Below are 19,850 nucleotides of genomic sequence, written 5' to 3'. Positions count from 1 at the left end.
AAGGATGGTCCCTGTTGTTCAAGATCTTAGCAGTCGGAAGAGGTGGATGCCCCGAAATGTTCAGGAGAAATGTTGTTCCTGGAAGTATGGAAGGATTGGTCAGTGGTTCTGAGGGTGGAATGACAAAGCCAGTTCAAAGTACAGAAAGAAGGTCAATGTGATCGAACTGGAATGACGGAGAGGCAAAGAGTGTCACAGGCCTTGTCATGGCAGGTTGGCATTTAACTTTCTTTAACTATAGGACATTACCAAAAAGTGAGATTCACCCACCGCTGAACAAAGACTTAATGTATATAAATGGGGTTTATGCCTCTTTTCAGACTCAAACTAATGTTGAAGGCAAGATATACCTATAATTGAATTTAATCCAGCTTTGCCCTTACATGGTATTTGGACTTACTGAACTTCAAAAATGTCAAATTTGTGTTCACAGATTATTTATCTCCATTAGTTTATATTGTGATTTGAGAGGTTTTTATTGAACTCACTTTTATGGATCATCAATTTGTAGCTACTTCTAACAACAACCTTTGAATTATTGCCAAGGATTTCTATGAAGTCAATAGGGATATTTACATGAAAACTCAAAAGTTAAGAAAGCTATGTTAAAAGCAATCTCTGTAATCAGATTTTTGTGACTCAAAAAACATTTTGGATTACTTTGTAAAGTTGTATACCTTCACATATTTTTAATAATTTATTATATATTATTTTAAATTGGATAGTATATGTTACAATTAGGATCATGATCTAGTCTTAGTGAGGAGATGTGTATTTTTACACCAACAAACACTGCACATTTTTAGCATCTGGATTTTCTACAAGCTATTTTGGAAAAAATAAAAACTCTTGTCAGTCTCAGGCTTTACTGGCATATATATAGAATTCAGAAGGTTCAGAGTTGAAGTTTATTTTGAGTGTTTTCCCAACTTGTTAGAAAATAGCACATGAAATAGAAAGGACCATGAAGTGTTACTGGTTTTCTTCTGCATGGCTCTAGAGATTTTATTTTCACTCCAGCTGAAAATGCTTCTTTCCACCATTTTGGTGATTTGGGATAAGTAAAAAACAAGTATGTCAGTAGTTTCTTCTGGCTATCAAAAAATTTACTGATGAGGTAATTTTGATAAGTAAACACATTGTACATTTTTTTTTAAGATTTATTTATTTATTTGAGAGCAAGAGAGAAAGATCAAGAAAGAGCAGGGGGAGGGGCAGAGGGAAAGGGAAAGAATCTCAAGCAGACTCCCCACAGAGTGTGGAGTCCTTTGTAGGGCTCGATTTCACAATCTTGAGACCTTGACCTGAGCCAAAATCAACAGTTGGGCACTTACCCAACTGAGCCACCCAGACACCCCAATGTGTTGTACATTTTAATAAAATAATGCATATGTCAGCATGGTCTGACTTCCACTTTTCTCTGAAAAATATCTGTGTCTGTAGTACCAAAGGTTAATTAACATCCAAGAAGAAAAGATGCAAAGAAAACATAAAGCCTCTAGATAGATCTATCTAGAGAAAACTCAAGAGAAAGCTAATTTTGTTCAAGCAGTGCCATTGGCTGAACTGATTAGACAATGAAATCAAAATCAACTAAACCCTAAAAACAAAAGAAATATAACAAATAAGAATAATAGATAAACCTTATTAATGTAATGTCATGGTGAAGCACAACAATTGAGCTAAAAAGATGTAAATCTAAGTATATTTAGTAAGAAGAAACAAAACATTGAAAAAATATATGGGTTAGATTCAGCTAATATGTATAAGAACAATCAAGTGGTTTCCAAAATGAGGGATTATGTGAAAGACACAAACTCTAATGCCTTCTATAGTGTTTTTTCTGTATAAGAAATAATTTTTACCACAGTAGAGAGACACTGTCTCTTTCAAGAGATTTGTAAGCTCCATAAATGATTTTAACTATTTGAAAAATTATAAAAAGCATACAACACATGTCATTATGTGTTTGTTCAAAGTCATAGACTTAAACACCAAGAATGAACCCTAATGTAAACTATGGATTTTGGGTGATCGTGCTGTGTCAACTGTAGGTTCCTCAATTGTAACAAATAAGCTACTCTGGTGGCAGATGTTGATAGTGAGGGAAACTGTGCATGAATGGGGACAGAGCCGTATGGGTAATCTTTGTTCCTTCCAATTAATTTTGCTGTGAACCTGTAACTGCTTTAAAAAATAAAGTCTATTAAAAAAAGTGCACATGCATCTGAATGGAATTATTCATTTTCTTCCTCTCTTTATTTTTAAAAGAGGTTTTGATGTGTGTTTGATGGGGTGTTTGAATAAAGGAAATGGGAAGTTAGAGATATGATTCTAGGCATTATCAGTTTGTGTTCTTGTCATGCTGAGAAATGCTATTTATACCTTCCCAGTTTTAAAAGTAATAAAATACACTTTCTCCTTTTCCTGGACCACCTAACCAAAACAAGATAGTCCTTCTCTTAAATAATTATGAGCAAAAGTGGCTTACCCATAATTCTACAATATCAAGTCACTGCTACCCAATTAAAAACAAATGTTTCAGAGAAAAATTTTAATTCTTTCTACATACAAATTTGCTGTGATTCATAATCAGGGCAATGCAAATTAATATCACAATGATTTTACACTGAATCACAATGAAAATACTATATTACTCCCACCAGTCTGGCAGAAATTTAAAAGTTTAACAATAATAGAAAGTGTTGGAAAAGATGTCGTGCAGTGGAAACTTCATACCCTGTTGATGAGAGGATAAATCGGTACAAGCACTTTGAATTGCTAAAATCCTGAAATCCCACTCGAAACTATATTCCCTGAAGAAACTCAGGCATATGTGTACCAGGAGATTTGTAAAAAATACATTCACTGCTTCATTGTTTGTAATAGTAAAATGGTGGAAGTAATCCAAATGAAATATACTATGGTATACTCATAACCATAGAACACTCCAACAGTGAAAAGAAAGAAACAGCTACATACATTAATAAGGCTGCATCTCCAAAATGCTAAATGAAAGAAGCAATCTCCGAAGACTATATTCAGAGTGATTGCACTTTCATAAAAATAAAAATAAAAACAGCAAAACTAAATAACACATTGCTTAAAAGCATGTATGTATGTGATAATGCCATAAAGTAAAGCAAAGGAATAGTAAGTACAAGTTTGGGTAATGGCTTACTTCTGGGGCCATGTGTGTGACTTAACTAAGAGGAACATGATGGACAAGCTGGGTTCCATAAACAGGCATTTATTTATTTAAACAGTATATTTATGCTATGTATAATCTTCTGTATGTACAAGATTTTTAAAATTAGAAAACATTTTTGTAGAACAGTATGAAGAGTATAATTCCTTAATCTGGGATTAGGTATTTGTTGTGGATTTATGGATCAAAATATCAAAATGCAATGTATTTGGGATAGGTCACAGCACTGGGGTGGGGGAAATGCAGCTGCCTCACACATCACTGATCCAAGTTGAAAGTTTACTTACTTTTGTCAGGATATTGTTAAGATTAGACCCCCTTTGAATATTTCACAGTTAAATCACAGTCAATGCACAATTTAAACACTTAGAATTTTATAAATATGATTTAGGTGTATGAATTCTATTTGACTTTAGGTTACTTTCTTAGTTGTATGGAGGAAATTTTGGAACACCAATGATGAACAGCCCATGAATCAATTATGTGTGTGTGTGTGTGTGTGTGTATTTACCCCTGAGTCCAGTGAAAGAGGAAAGGGTCAGTAAAGTTGTATTTTGGATTATTACCAGGTTCTCAAGACTTTTAGGATGATTCAGACAGGGAAAATGCACCCCCAAATCACAAAACTAATAATTCTCAAAGCCAAAATTAGAAGAGAAAGTAATATGTATGTCTTGTTATTTATATGTAGTTCATGTGAATTAATGCTTGTTATTTTATTATTTAGAAAGAGAATCACTTGGTTTAAACATGTGTCTTGTTCATGCTTTTATTTTGTTATTATAAATTTGAACCTAACTGTGTTTTTATGTCTTAAGTCTCACCACATCCAGAGTTTAGTACAGAGAAAACTATTTTCAGGGCACACAGGGATCATTTAAGCATTCCTCCCTCTGTATGCTGAGTGATCTCAGCCTGATTTGGTAGATTTGGAATTAGCCAAGGGATTTGTATTTTACCAAACAGTTCTGCTGCTTTAGATGTGGTATCATGAATATAGCCCAACATCTGTGCTGCCTTTTGAAAAAGTGTCCTAGACAGACTAAGACTTGCCAGCAGGTCAGACCCTATGAACGCTTACAAGTACAGTCATTATCTTGACTAATAGGGCCCAAGCCTTAGAACATGATTATCATCTGGGAGGTGGTGTTTGCCTCTTGCAAATTCTTCATAAACACTCTTCACCTCTTATCAGAAGGAATAATTTCTAGGCTTAACCCTCAACCCAGTTTCCCAAACAAAAGTGTAGATAAAGTTTTCCTATCTGAATTGTTGGGCCAAGCAGTTGGGAGGCATTTGCATACTAACTTTTTGTCCATGGCCATGTATTCAAAGTGTCTCCACATCTTACTTTATGCAGTTCAGTGCTGGATTTGTACTTTCTAACCTTTCTGGCAAATAAAATATATCTTATTGAACCAATTTATCTTCTTTTATTGCCTCCCCTTTTATCTTCTCTCTTTTCCTCTCTATTTTGTTCACTCCCTTTTCTTGATCTAATTTCTTTTACTTTCAAACCCATCTCTCACTCTGGTTTTATGTCAGTCTGTTTACTCAGTGAGCAATAATTACTAAGTTAATTGTATTCTTACAGTCATATATATATCTGTTCTCTAGATGAAACATTTTCTGAATCTTCTCATTTCTCCGTTCTCCAGATTGGCCCTTCACTCCCTAACTTGTTCCTTTCATGTCTTGTTTTATCAATTTCTGGTGAATCTTCAAACCCTTCATCTTGTCATTTACCAAAGGTACTGTTACCAGACCTGTAACAAAATGCAGTGTTCTGGATTTACTCCAGGATATGATGCATGTAAACATGGACAGCACATTTGTTCCTTTAGAGATGTCTGAGGTGAGGACAGCTAGAAAGAGGAATTAGTTAAAATAGGACTAATTAGAGAATTGTTAATAACATTGGTTTGGGCAACATCATGAACTACAAAATTGATTTAAGGTCCTATTCTGTGCTCTAGGCTAGCTAGGTCTGTCTCTGGTGTTACTGTCAACCTCCTGGAACAGAGATACTTAACACAGTCAAGGTGATCTAGCAGATATAAAAGCTGAAAAATTACTAAAATATATGTATGTATATTAGGATATATCTTTAAATCCACTATGCAACAGAGAGCCAATTGTAATATTTAGTGAAACTATTTTAAATTGACAGCAATTTTTTATATCAGGCAATTATTCAAACCTCAAAACAGCCTTTTTCATCCTACAAGTAACACTATTAGAAGAGGCTCTCGAGAATATGTGGTGTCTCCCCTGAATCTTGATGAGAGAGAACAAATATTTTGGCACTGCCTTTTTCTGAATCAGACTACTGTGAATATCTATTTGTCATTGTAAGGAGTGATACTAGCTTGAGGAAAGTATAAAGTATGTCTGCTCACTGTAAGAAATTAGTCCTTTTTGCATTCTATTTTTAAATTAATTATTTTTTAAGATTTTATTTTTTTTAGATTTTTTTAATTTATTTGAGAGAGAGTGAGAGAGAGATATCACATAGGCAAAGGGAGAAGAAGAAGCAGACTTGTCGCTGAGCAGGGAGCCCGATGTGGGGCTCTGTCCCAGGACCCTGAGACCATGACCTGAGCTGAAGGCAGATGCTTAACCAACTGAGCCATCCAGGCACCCCTATTTTAAAAGATTCTATTTTTAAGGAATCTCTATACCCAATGTGGGGCTTGAACTCACAACCCTGAGATCAAGAGTCACATGCTCTTCTGACTGAGCCAGTCAGGTCCCCCTCTAAAGTAATTTAAAACGAAGTACTTGAATTGAAACTTCTACTGGGGCTTTTATTGATGTAAAGTTTATTTTTAAGTGCTTTTTTTCAGCATTTTGCCAAGCTCATGTAGATTAAAATTTGTCAATTGTCTGTTGGTCTCGACTTTATTTTATTATTATTAATTTTGTCTATTTTAAGCTACTTGGGACAAAGAAAACGTGTTGTAGAATATTGGGTTGTGATGCTATCTATAAACATACCAGAAATAAACTGAATGTAGACTAATCCTTAAAACAAAATACAGTTTTTGTAAGGGCATTATTATCATTTATGTTTTGTAATCAAAAATTTATTATAAGTACATTATCTGATAATGACCATATCCAATAAAGTCAGGCAAGAAGAATTAAAGAATAGGAAAGGATGGTGGGAAGAAAAAGCTATTTGACAGTTTGCTTTTATGTTTTGAGCAATACTTCATTCAGGACGGAGATTTGTTTAATTCAAGCTGGTTTTGTTGCTTGTGGTTTAAAATTCGGCCAGTGTGTTATTAGATGATATGTTGAAATAAACAGCAAACTAACTTGAACACATTTTATATACATCTTTTCTCTGAATATTATGAGCATAATTTAAGAAGCAGTCTTTTTCTCAAAGGAAAATTACTGTTTCATAACATTTATGGTTTCATAACAATTATTATTGTTACACACAAGTGACATGCATATCTGGGCTCAGAAGAAAAAAACCCACTTATGATATTTCTAGGTAAATGAATGATTAGCACTCTGCTTTAAAAGAAAATAGAGTTAGCTATATGGATCTCAACACATAGAGAATCTAAATTTAAAAAAACAAGTATCATCATAACTTGTGAGATGAGTCAATTCAGAAGATATATTTTGTGAAAATCCATCATGAAGCCCTCAAACAAATCATGACTTTATGTAATGACAAATATATATTTCAGTTTATAAAAAAAATTATTTGGCTTAAATTAATGTTTGGAAAATGTCCAAAACTATACAAGGATGAAAGGGCATTGACAGTTGGTTTTCTTTTTAGAATTATCTTTAAACATTTATAAATCAACACTTAGAAGCTTGATAAATAATAGATTTTCAAGCACTTAACACATCACTTATCACACAGTTGTATAATTTTTTGTGAATTAAACAAGCTTGTATTCTACATATATATATATATATTTTTTTTAAATGATTGCTTTACTTTTTTCAACTTCACCGCTAAGTTTTTTCTCCTTCTATAGACTTTTTAATGTTACTGTCCAGAAAGGCAATAAGTAATGGAGTAAGACTTCTGTTGGGAGACAACAGTTGGCAGGTCTGCCAGTTGCAACAAGAAATTCTGCCAAGTTCAGCCATTGTTTGGCCATTTGGGGAAATGCTTCAACATTTTGTGTTAAAATACCAAGCAACCTTCTCATTTACCCTAGTTTGAAAGGTCACGCCTTGGAATTCAGTGAAACCTGAACACTAACTACGTTACAGAAAGCATCTTTACTAATTTTATTTCCCTTTATAAGAGCAGTGGAGGGATAAATATTAGGTTGACCTAAGAATAATAAAATGATAATTAGTTTCTGAATATTTTCTCTTTGGCGATGGGTCATGTTTCTAACACCTTCAAAATATCAGCTCTAGCATCTATTGTATACTGGATACAAAATCACATAGAGTCACCATCTAGTTTTCTGTGGAGACTGATACAAAGAAACGTATTCATTCATTTAATCATTTATTGAGCAGTATTTAAGCACTTATCTAGATGCTTAGGATATATTAGTGAAAAAAAAAGCAGACAGAAGTGCTTGTACTTGTAGAGTTTTTATGTGTTAAAGATATGGACAGAAAATAAACAATAACACAGAATATATGTAAATTATAGTTGATGGTTTGTTGCAATGGGATTGATGTTACAGGAAAAAGCTCGCACAAGCTAAAATAGATAAAGATGAGCAAAAGGGTTATGGTGGTGTAGGTGCAGCTGACTTTAAATAGTGTCTAGGTTAGGTCCCCAAAAAAGGTTTGTATCTGAGCAAAGACTCCAGGGAGGAGAGGAAGGTGGCATATGAATTTCTGAGAGAAGAGCATCCTATGCTCTTTAAAAGAAACCCACAGATAATTTTTAATCTTGTTTCAGATAATGTGTTTACCTTTCTTCAGTTTTATGCCAGTTGATATCAGAAGTACTAACAAGAAGTATATTTGTCTAAAGGAAGAAGAAATACTGAAGTCTGGAATCCAGGAACTACAGGCCCACAAATAAGGAAGATTAGCATTTTTTCTATATTCAGGTGCTGTAATGATGGATATATGATGAGTAAAGGAGACATCATAAACTTAAAAAGTTAGTTAATTCATTCAAATAGGTATTCCTTCATTAATTTCTATTATAATCTTATATCAATAAATATGATACACAATGACCTTTGTTGTTTATTATAAATTTAATTCTAAAGCATTATCCAAGTTAGAACTGATAGAAAAGCTAGAAAAGCTCATACGTTTTATTTACAGTCTGTGTCCTTCCCTGATTATAAAATTATGCAGTTATATCTGGAAGTAAAATCATAGGCCAGAATGTAGAACAATCCTTGAAGTCTATATGACTTTGAGTAATTAGGAGTGGAATGTTGTCTAAATGTAGAAATCTAACTTTTTTTTTTAAAGCAGATGTTACTTCAAGATCTACATCATAGTTACACTTAACGAAACCCTCTGAGAACATGGAGAGCTAGAGTCTCTTTCTGTTAGAAACCCATTAACTAGATTTATTTACCTTATTCAGGACTCTAGCTTCAGAAACCATATGTACCATGAAAAGTTTTGAACATGTAGTCCTTTATGGTACAGATAGTACTAGAACTGATATAGTTGAGAGCTTGCGACCTTAAATATGTAGTTTTTTATGATATTGAGAATTTAGTGAATAATCAGCTTTCAGGATTAATCTGAAAAATCACACAATTAGTGAATTTTTAAAGGATGTTTGAGTTATACAATGACTCAAACATAAACTCTTTGTTAATTTTGGTGTATTTATTTTGAAGGAAGTAGGCTGGAATCTGGCTCATTAAATATGGACATACATTAATTTTATGATCAAAAAGATTCAGTAAGTGTTTTCTAATAATTTTGAACTGATAACATGGAACACAACACAGGAAATCCTTTTGGAAAGTGTATAATTAAGGAAGTTAACTCATGTGAGGAATTCAATTAATTAAAATATTAAACAGTATTTAGGGGGCGCCTGGGTGGCTCAGTTGGTTAAGCGACTGCCTTCGGCTCAGGTCATGATCCTGGAGTCCCGGGATCGAGTCCCACGTCAGGCTCCCTGCTCAGCAGGGAGTCTGCCTCTCTCTCTGACCCTCCCCCCTCTCATGCTCTCTATCTCATTCTCTCTCTCAAATAAATAAATAAAATCTTTAAAAAAATAAAAAAATAAACAGTATTTAGGAAAATCATTTTATGGGCTTCACCCCTGCCAGTTTGTTCTAGACCTTCATACTTGCTCATATCTCATTTGAAGGCCTTTCTGTTCAAATTAATGAAACCAAGCATTCTTCAAAGCTTTATTCTTAAAATATCTTTCTTTAACCACATTCTATCTTTAAAATGAACAGTTTCTGATACCCAACCATGATGTTTGCAATTAATTTAGATACGAGGAAATCTTTCTGTTGAAGTATGAAAAGTCAAAGTTATATTAGAAGCAGTTGAAAATAAGATATTTCAGAATATCTTAACCAAAGCACATACAATTGTGAACTAGGTAGAATCCATTAGACTGTTCTTTATTTCAGGGTTGGGTTTTTTTTTTTTTATGTTTCATCTATAATCCAGGGTTTCCCAAATATAATAAATATGTACAGAAAATATCTGATTTATCAGGTTTTGTCATTTTAAAAAACATCCTGATTCAGGCATTCAGTCCTGACCTTGGGACAAGATGAAAAGTCGAGTGGAGGCCAGCAGAATAAATGAAGAGTTCATACTTTAATCGGGACTGAGCACTGAGGTGGAGCTGATATTGTCCAGAGCAGGGGTCCTGTCTTGTTTATCTTTAACATCTAGCACTGGGCCTAGCACATTGTGAGTGCTTGCTAAACTGAGGATCATTCAGTTTAACCCTGTAAGGGGGTTCCATTGCTTATTCCATAGCAATAAGTCATATAACTGTTCTCTGATAGGATTAAATTCTGGTGTGAACAGAAAGTTCCCCAAATAAGATATGCAAGGAGAACAGACTTTAATTTCATAAAAGAAAGAACAATTCTGGAAGGTCTTATGTGAATCATGTAGGGGAAAAACAAGCTACCTTTTTTGGGGGGAGTGTAGAAACCTTATATCTTTCAGCCTCCCTCATTTATAATGTTATTGTTTTAAATATTTCTTCTACCTATATTTAGAACCAAATCAGACTCCACCCCTCTCCAAAAAAAAAAAAAAAAGCACTGAGTAACTGGAGAATATATACCATGCTCATAATTAGATGACTTAACATTATTAAGATGTTAATCATTTTCAATCTAACTAATGAATTCACTGCAATTCCAATTATTGTTCCAGCAGGAATTTTTAAAGAATTTCCAAAATCTAAAAACCTAAATAATTTTGGGGAAAAAAGAGCAAGTATGGACAAATGCCCCGAACTAGTTGTATCAGTTAGTTGTATGTGTTAACTTGGCCAGGCTATGGTGCCCTGTTTGATTAAACACTAGTCTGGATATTGCTGTAAATGTATTTTATAGATGTGATTGACATCTAAAATCAGTTGACTTTAAGTAAAGGAGATTATCTGTATAATGTGTCTGGGTCACATCCAATTAGTTGAAGGCTTTAAGAGCAACAGTGAGGTTTTCTGAAGAAGACAGAGTTCTTCAAAATTTTTGTTTTCCAAGCTACTCTTAACTACCAGAGGATAGAGAGTAACTACTGGGAGTTTGGTTTGGAGGAAGGTGAGGGTTAAACAGGTATAGATGAAGGAACTTAGTGGAAGAAAGTGCATACACAAAGAAAGATGGGAAATTATCTTGCAGATTCTACCTACCATATACAGGCATGTCTCATTTTCTTGGGCTTCTCGGCTATTGCATTTTTTACAAATTGAAGATTTTGGTAACCCTGCATTTAATAAGCTTATCAGTACCATTTGTACAACAGCATTTGCTAATTTCATGTCTCTGTGTCACATTTTAGTAATTCTCTCAATCTTTCAAACTTTTTCATTATTATTATATTGTTATGGTGATCTGGGATCAGTGTTCTTTCATCTTAACACAGTAATTGTTTTGGGCATCACTGACCATGCCAATATAAGATGGCAAACTTAATAAATGTTGTGTGTATTCTGACTGCTCATGCATCTCTGTCCCTTTCCATGGGCCTCCCTATTCCCTAAGATACAACCATATCGAAATTAGGCCAATTAATAACCCTACAATGGCCCCTAAATGTTGAAGTTGAAGAGTCGCATATTTCCCATTTAAAATCAAAAGCTAGAAAAAGCTAGAAATGATTAAACTTAGTGAAGAAGATATGTTGAAAGCTGAGATAGGTCAAAAGCTAGCTTTCTTGTACCAGTTAGCCAAGTTGTGAATGCAAAGGAAAAGTTCTTGAAGGAAATTAAAAGTGCTACTCCAGTGAACACACAAATAATGAGAGAACTATAGAGTCTTATTGATGATATGGAGAAAGCTTCAGGATGGGTTACCCCGGTGATGGGTACTAAGGAGGGCATGTATTGCATGGAGCACTGGGTGTTATACACAAACAATGAATCATGGAACCCTACATAAAAATAAATAATTAATTTTAAAAATATAAATAAATAAATAAATAAAGAAGATCAAACCAGCCATAACATTCCCTTAAGCCAAAGCCTAATCCAGAGCATGGCCCTGACTCTCTTCAATTCTCTGAAGGCTGAGAGAGGTGAGGAAGCTGAATAAGAAGTTTGAAGCTAGCTCAGGTTTGTTCATGAGGTTTAAGGAAAGAAGCCATCTCTATAACATAAAAGTGCAAGGTGAAGTAGCAAGTGCTGATGTAGAAGCTGCAGCAAATTATTCAGAAGATCGTCCTAAGATCATTAATGAAGGTGGCCACACTAAACAACAGATTTTCAATGTAGACAAAACAGCCTCCTACAGGAAGAAGATGTCCTCTACGACTTGTGTAGCTAGGGAGGAAAAGTCAATGCCTTTTCAAAGCTTCAAAGGACAGGCTGACTCTCTTGTCAGGGGCTAATGCAGCTGGTGACTTCAAGTTGAAGCCAGTGTTCATTTACCATTTTAAAAATCCTAGAGCCCTAAGGATTATGCTAAATCTACTCTTCCTGTGATCTATAAAACAGAACAACAAAGACTGGAGGATGGCACATCGGTTTACAACAGGGCTTATTGAATATTTTAAGCCCACTGTCAAGAACTACTGCTCAGAAAAAAAGTGATTCCTTTCAAAAGATTACTGCTCGTTGAAGATGCACCCGGTCATCCAAGAGGTCTGATGTACAATGAGATTGTACAATGAGATTAATGTTCAATGAAATTAATGTTGATTAATGTTGTTCTCATGCCTGCTTAGACAGCATCCATTCTGCAGTCCATGAATGAAGGAGTAGTTTCAACTTTCAAGTCTTATTATTTAAGAAACACATTTTCTAAGGTTAAAACTGCCATAGATAGTGATTCCTCTGAAGGATCTAGACAAAATAAACTGAAAACCTTCTGGAAAGGATTCACCATTTTAGATGCCATTAAAAACATACATGATTCATGGGAAAAGATCAAAATATCAACATTCACAGGAGTTTGGGAGAAGCTGATTCCAACCCTCAAGGCTGACTTTGAGGGGTTCAAGATTTCAGTGAAGGAAATAACTGAAGATGTGGTAGAAATAGCAAGAGAACTAGAATTAGAAGGAGAGACTGAGGATGTGACTGAATTGCTGTAATCTCATGATAAAACTTTAACATGAGCAGTTGCTATTTGTGGGTGAGCAAAGATAGTGGTTTGAAATGGAATCTATTCTTGGGAAAGATACTGTGAAGATTGTTGAAATGACAACAAAGGATTTAGAATACTCCATAAACTTAGTTGATAAAGCAGCAGCAAGTTTTGAGAAGACGGACCAATTTTGAAAGTTCTACTGTGGTACAATGCTATCAAACAGCATCTCACGAAAGGTGTCAGTGGATGCAGCACTTCATTATTGACTTATTTTAAGAAATAGCCACAGCCACCCCAACCTTCAGCTACCACCACCCTGATTAGTCAGCAACCATCAACATCAAGGCAAGACCCTCCACCAGCAAAACATTACAACTCACTCAAAGCTCCAGATGATGGTTAGCATATTTTAGCAGTATTTTTTAAATTAAGGTATATGTGTTGTTCTTTAAACATAATGCTATTGTACTATACTATTTACATAATTTTTATATGTACTGGGAAACAAAAAAATTCATTCGACTGGCTTTATTAATTATGATATCACTTTACTGAGATGATCTAGAACCAAACCCTCAATATATCTGAGGTCTGCCTGCACTTTAACCTAAGGTTTTGGGACCACCATCCATTCACACTAGGGGTGACTAGATACCAGCCACCAATTGGAAAGGGAAGCAGAGTGGTTAAGAGCATGAGCTCTGGAGTCTGGATTCCCAGGATTCAGTTCTTGATACCTCCACTTGAATTGCTATCTGATTTGGGCACATTACTTAGAAGCTCTGTGCCTTGATTTTGGAGTTTCTTATAGGCAAGCAACAATAAACAACAACAACAACAATAATAATAATTCCTGAGGCTTTGGGGAAGGTTAAATGAGTTTATACATGAGTAATTAATAATGGACACGGCAGAAGGCAAATCCTCAAAGAAATCAGCTAAATAATCTCAATAGGGCAAGCTACCCTTTGAAAAGGGGTTCTCCTGTATTAGTGCAGTAGGGAAAAATTCATCCACTGCTAACTTTGGGAGGGAGAACTGCAGCTGGGAAGGCAGACTCTCCTGTTTGAGGCAAAAATAAAATTTATTTGTCCCTCAGGAATATGAAGATATGTGCACTCATCTAATAATGTCAAGGACCAGAGGATTAAGCTGACAATAAATATATATATTTACCCAAATAAACCTGACAAGTTCAAAGATATTTTAGTTAGTGAACTGGGAAATTAAACTCCCAGTTAACTAACTAAAATATCTAATAAAATTTAAAATGTAGCAGCGTCCTCACTACATATGACACGGATACTGTCTGAAGTGTACTCCATTCTAGGCAGTTGTTTCAAACAGGGAAAGTTTTATTGAAAATAACTTTTTGAAGAAGACATATGTAGACTGATTAATAAAATATTTAAACATGTTAGTCTAATATTAGGTTTCCATTATTTAAGTAAAAGTAAGTCTGCTCTTTTGCCTCACATTTGAAAACAACTACAGAGTTAGGCAAAAAAGCACGTACACACACACACACACATTTTGTTTGACGACATGCTTTTTGCATAGTTTTAATCCTCCTTATTTTCAGTTATAACATGCTTTATTCTTCTCCAGTACTTACCAAAGTTCCGATTTTCCCTTCAAATTATCCTTGGAAAGAAGGCAAAATTGAAGTTTATGCCCAAAATATCTAAACAACAATTGGTATCATGTTAATGAAGATGGATTCAATTAATACTCATTTGCAGAATTTATGAAATTGATACTTGGATATTAGACAAATTTATCTTAGTTTGATTGCTAAAACCAAGCCTGTGTGCTCATGAATATGCTAATGAACCTCCATGTGACTAAGCTGTGAGGAGAGGGGCACTCTTATAAACCAGATAGTTGCCATTTACTGTATCACTGTTATTTAATATACCAAATGACATGCTCAGGAGTCACTGTGGTTTTATAAGAAACACAGCTGAGCTCAGGTTAACCGAAACACGAATAGAAAAATAATGACAGATTTATACAAAAGTTTATGCCATATTAACATTTTCTAATTAAAAAATACATTCCATGTTAAGGGGAATAAGATTTCTCTGAAAATTGGGCTCCATCCAACAAACTCAATAAAGTATAGAGCTATGGCCTTAATACTATAGGGGTAGGTTGGTTATTTATTTATTATTTATTTATTTATTTATTTATATTTATGTTGGGTTGAGCTGAGTTGAGATTTTTGACCTTTTAGTTGGTAGTAAGGTAAAAAACATACATTTAATTCAAAGCACAAAGGAATAAAAAGATAAAACTTGTTTTACATTTAAAAAATAAATTCACTATTTTGATCACTTTTGCAAACGATAATATATTAGTGTGTTAGTTTTGTAGAATACCAACTCTTTTAAGTAAACAAACTAAAGGAAAAAAAGGAAGAAACATGTTCTAGGAAAATATTTGCAATTATCATCTGATAATTAATACTAGTAATCTCATAAACATACACTCTAACTCAGTTCACAGCCAGTGATTCTCTTTTATTTTTAAATAATAATAAGACTTTTATTTTGTTGTTAAAAATTAAATTCTTCATTTTTTTGTAAAATAAGTTATTAAATTAAAAACTAATTTGCTTTCAAGATTACACAAATATTGGAAAATGCAAAAATTATTGATTTAATACACAATAAAATTATAATACTAATTAGACATGAAAAAATAATGATCTAGATTTATTGAGGACTTTTCTGTTTAAATTGAAATGGCAATATAATGTATAAAAATATATTTCCTATTATTTAAATGGTTTGCTTACTTAATTTATCTAATTATATGTTCTTTTATCCTAAATAACACTAGCTCAATATTTACATTCCAAATTTTACAATTAAAGGTATTCCACCTATTACTGCTTCAATTTTATACTAATTAAGACTCTATATCTTCAAAATTATAAGCCAAATTATAGGTAGGTAAACCAAAATTAAGATGTGAAAACTATCTGGATCCTTTGAGTTGTGTAACTGCTATTGATGAAAGAATTTGGGCAGGAATTCCTATGGGAATTCTATGGGAATAAATGGGAAAATGATTGAAATATCTGGTTAGTATGTAGCCCTGATCTTCTGTTTCTTGTAAATTTTTATTTTCCTTCTAATTTCATCAAAACATTTTCTTATATTAAATGAGAGGATTTCTTGAAATAATGTAAGAGTGCTGCATGGTAGAAGTACTTTGGTAAAAAAAGAGAGCTTTCCTAAGAAATTATAAATGTTTATAGTTCATGCATGGACTTCAAACCCAGATACAGACGAATGTCTTAAATAGTTACGTACTGACTTTTCATCTTATGAAAAGGACTCAGAGGTGCTACACATTTGACACTGAGTGTCTTTCATTAACACCATTGCAATGATACAGCTTATGTTTTGGGGTTAATGCCATCTCTGAATCCTAAGCAAAGATAAGATAGAGAATAAAACCAATGATTTCAAATAATGTCCTTTGAATATATTTGTTTTTTGAAAAGTTGATACCATAATCCTGATATCTCTAAAATAAGAATTATTTTTCAAGCTGTGTAGATAGTCATACAACAGAGTATAAAATCAGTTTTGTTTTGTGACTGTATATTTTGATCCTTTAAAAAATGTTTTGTTAATTTTTGTATAAATATCTCTAAGACAATTCTTAAAAATTAAGTTACTATCAAATTTTAACCATGGAGCTAAAAATTGAAAGCAAATAGTGTTATAATGGTCACAAAAATGATGTAAGTTAAAAATATGTAATAATACTATTAACTGAAGTTTGATTAGTTTTATGTGTTATCAAAGAATTTATCCACATTAACATAAAGCATATAAGGTCATCTTACTTTGTCTTAATATTATTTTGAATTTCTTACTGAAATAAATTCATTATGAATAAAATAATGGCAAAATACATACAGTGAATGTGAAGGTTCTCCTAAATATGCTAGCATTTTGGTTCCATTTAAACTTATGCTAGGCATCACCAGTGAGTAAAGTATATACACCTTCGTCACTCATTTAACACAATTTTTAAAATTACAGTACCAATTCTAATTTCTTTTTGTTTTCCTGTTTTTTCCAATCTTTGTTTTTTAGAGTGAATGAAGTTTTATATATTCTGAAAGTTTACATCTTTAACTAACAAAACAATATTTTAGAAAGTGCTAAGATGTTAGAAAAAAAGACCTTGTAGTAATAACTAAAGCACATTTCTTAAAGATAACTGAATATTGCAGGTAAAACATACTCCAGCTCACATTATTCTTATGATTTCTGAATCCTATGTTTCATACTTGGAACTGGCCTTAGACTCTGCATTAATTTTATGATTCTATAGCATCTTAAAAAGAAGTTAATTCTTTATGGCTGAAAGCATGCATTGATCCTCTGATATTCTCTTATCATTAAGGAAAGCAAACTTTAGAATATAATGAGTTCTTATTTGTAACTTTCAGTTAGTTATTTTCTCAAATAACAAGTCTTTGCCTAATAACCTTTGAAATTCAGTTCCTAGTGGTTTTCAACAGTAGTTTCTGAAAAAAACAAAAACAAAAACAAAAACAAAAAACAAAAAAACTATAAGTCATACTATTAGTACACTTTAAAAAATTTAATTAAATTATGGAAGAAATTTATGGGGAGTTCCTTTTTATAAAATATGATATTAATATAATACCTCCTAAGAAAATAATCTAAATTAAAAATAATGCTATTTTAATTTTTGTTATTAATCGATGGCATTGGGTTAGGCATTTAATGTGTTCCTTTAATTTCCTTCCCTAATTATCTAATGGCTATTTACAAAATCACCTTCTAAAAACACGCTTTCCATTTCTACACATGTGTCAGGGAATTCAATACAATTGATGATGGAAAGGAAATAGGAAATCAGCCATAATATTTTTAAGAATCACAAAAATAACAATTGAAATTTCCATTATTTGGAGAAATTTGTGGAAAAATGCATAGAAAATTATGAGGGAGTTACTCAGAATGAGTCTGTAGTCCACTGTTGATGTGCCAGATTATGGATGATTAAGTACAGGATTTCTCCACTGAAGGACATTTTGCAGGGTATAATTATATAGGTGAGAAAGAATATATATGTGTGTGTGTGTGTGTGTGTGTATATATTCTTATGTCAAATTATGTCAATCAGTATAATTTGAACCCAAATCAGATATCTAATTTTTATATAAATAAATTGTATCAGTCAATATAATTTGAACCCAAATCTGCCAGCTAATTTTTCTTAGCAACAGATTTGTGACAGCTCTATACCAACACCCGAGTAGACAATGGTTTCCTAACAGTCCAGCACAGTCTGCCCTGGTGAAGGAAGCATTAACAGATGTTTCATCTCAACAGTACTGTAAGTTTTTTTCTGGACATTCGGGTTTTTTTTAACACACTTTAATTTCTGTTTAATAACCTCACATACATATTGATATCTGTATGTTTAATAACCTGACATACATACTTGGGAAAACTTTGTTACTTTTCTTTATTCACAGTTATCTCTTTCACATCCTCCCCGCAAAGCCTGCAGAGGGATACCAGACAAATTGAAGTAATACGCTGTTAGCTAAAGAGTTGTAAAATTACAGCTAATGGACAAATAACATTTTCTCAATCCTAGCTGGGTTTTTTTTTTTTTCTTCTTTTTCTTTTGTAGCCCACCCCATGATCCAATACAGCGGAAACAATTCAGGGTTAGCAAGAGAGAGACTTAACCACATTTGGCAACAATGAACAATGAAAATTCTATTATTTCAATAGTTGGAGATATATGTGTAAATAAAGGTGAAAGGCAAATAGAAGACACATAATAAATTCAAAGTGATTACTTTTCTTTGAATTCTCCATTTTGTTCAACTACAGAGTGACTGAGACTCCAGGACCCCGTAAGTAGTTACTCTTTCCCCCCTTTCTCAGAGTACTAACAATATAAAAAGTTTAAAGACCCTTCCTGGGGGGGAAATGTTTTCCAGCTGTCAAAATTTAAGCTGAGCTAATAGTAGAGCAAATTTTAAAAGGCATTGTTCCCTGATTAAGTTACTTGTTTGAAGTATGCCTTTTAATCCATTTAGATTTTTATTACTTGCTAAATTTATCTTCTAGAATATCACTATACATAATAATATCCAGTAGTAATAGATTTTGTATACATTTTGGAGTAATACACTGGAGTTTCTTTAACATATGAAATGAGAATATGTTTCAATATTATTTCAATATCACTAAATTCTACAGTAGAAACACTGCCAAACTAAAGGAGAATACTATTCAGAATACATAGATTTATTCTGAATAATGTACTTACCCAGCACAGCTTCTAAAGAAATTCTTGGTGAAATATTCTTAGGATGGAATTTGATTTTCTGAGATTTCTGCAGAAGAGATTTACCCCCGGGGCAAGGTGAGGAAGAGGGAAAGCCTTGTAATGTAATCCCGCCGGCAGGCTGAGGTCCAGTTAGCAGAGCTTGATGATCCTAAATCAGGAGGTGATACTCTCTGCTGGAGAGAGAGGGTTGTTCTGAGTAGATTGGAAGTGTTGTCACATTGTATGTGCTCAGCAGCAGAAGGGAAACATCAGAGCTTCCTGTTACATCACTCTGACCCCGCCTGCAGTTAGTGTTAGGTTACTTTCTTTCTCAAATAGCATACCCCAGGAAAGCAGCACTCCTTTCTTATTCTGAGACATGAGCAAAAAGCAGCCTGAACAGACAGAGATCATATGCTGTATGAATACATTGTTAGCAGCAGAGCTGGCTGGATTTCACCTTGACGGAGTTCTGTTAGAACTTGCCACATGGAGTTGCCTGTGATTTGAAGGAAATCTGAATATAATATCCTGCTCCAACAATTAAAGGAGTTAGGGGAGTGTGAGTGTGGTGTGTGCGTGTGTGTGTT

At 33.4% G+C, this 19,850-nt stretch overlaps 1 protein-coding gene across 3 annotated transcripts in view; it reads right to left on the bottom strand.

Annotated features, from left to right (window-relative positions):
• CALCRL (calcitonin receptor like receptor) overlaps positions 1–19,507 on the bottom strand; it is a 101,455-nt gene extending 81,948 nt beyond the window's left edge. For 2 of the 3 annotated variants that reach the window (XM_081813996.1, XM_081813995.1), the window contains exon 1: positions 19,261–19,507. The gene's annotated coding sequence lies outside the window, so the exon portion shown is untranslated. Of the gene's footprint in view, positions 1–14,533; positions 14,603–19,260 lie in introns of those variants that run through there. The other variant, XM_081813997.1, reaches the window with a different exon arrangement.
• Positions 19,508–19,850: the final 343 nt, after the last annotated feature.

This window comes from Leptonychotes weddellii, chromosome 3 (genome assembly GCF_054177405.1).
Source record: "Leptonychotes weddellii isolate Sample4059 chromosome 3, ASM5417740v2, whole genome shotgun sequence".
In the NCBI taxonomy this organism is placed as follows: domain Eukaryota; kingdom Metazoa; phylum Chordata; class Mammalia; order Carnivora; family Phocidae; genus Leptonychotes; species Leptonychotes weddellii.
This window is presented reverse-complemented; position numbering and strand designations above follow the sequence as displayed.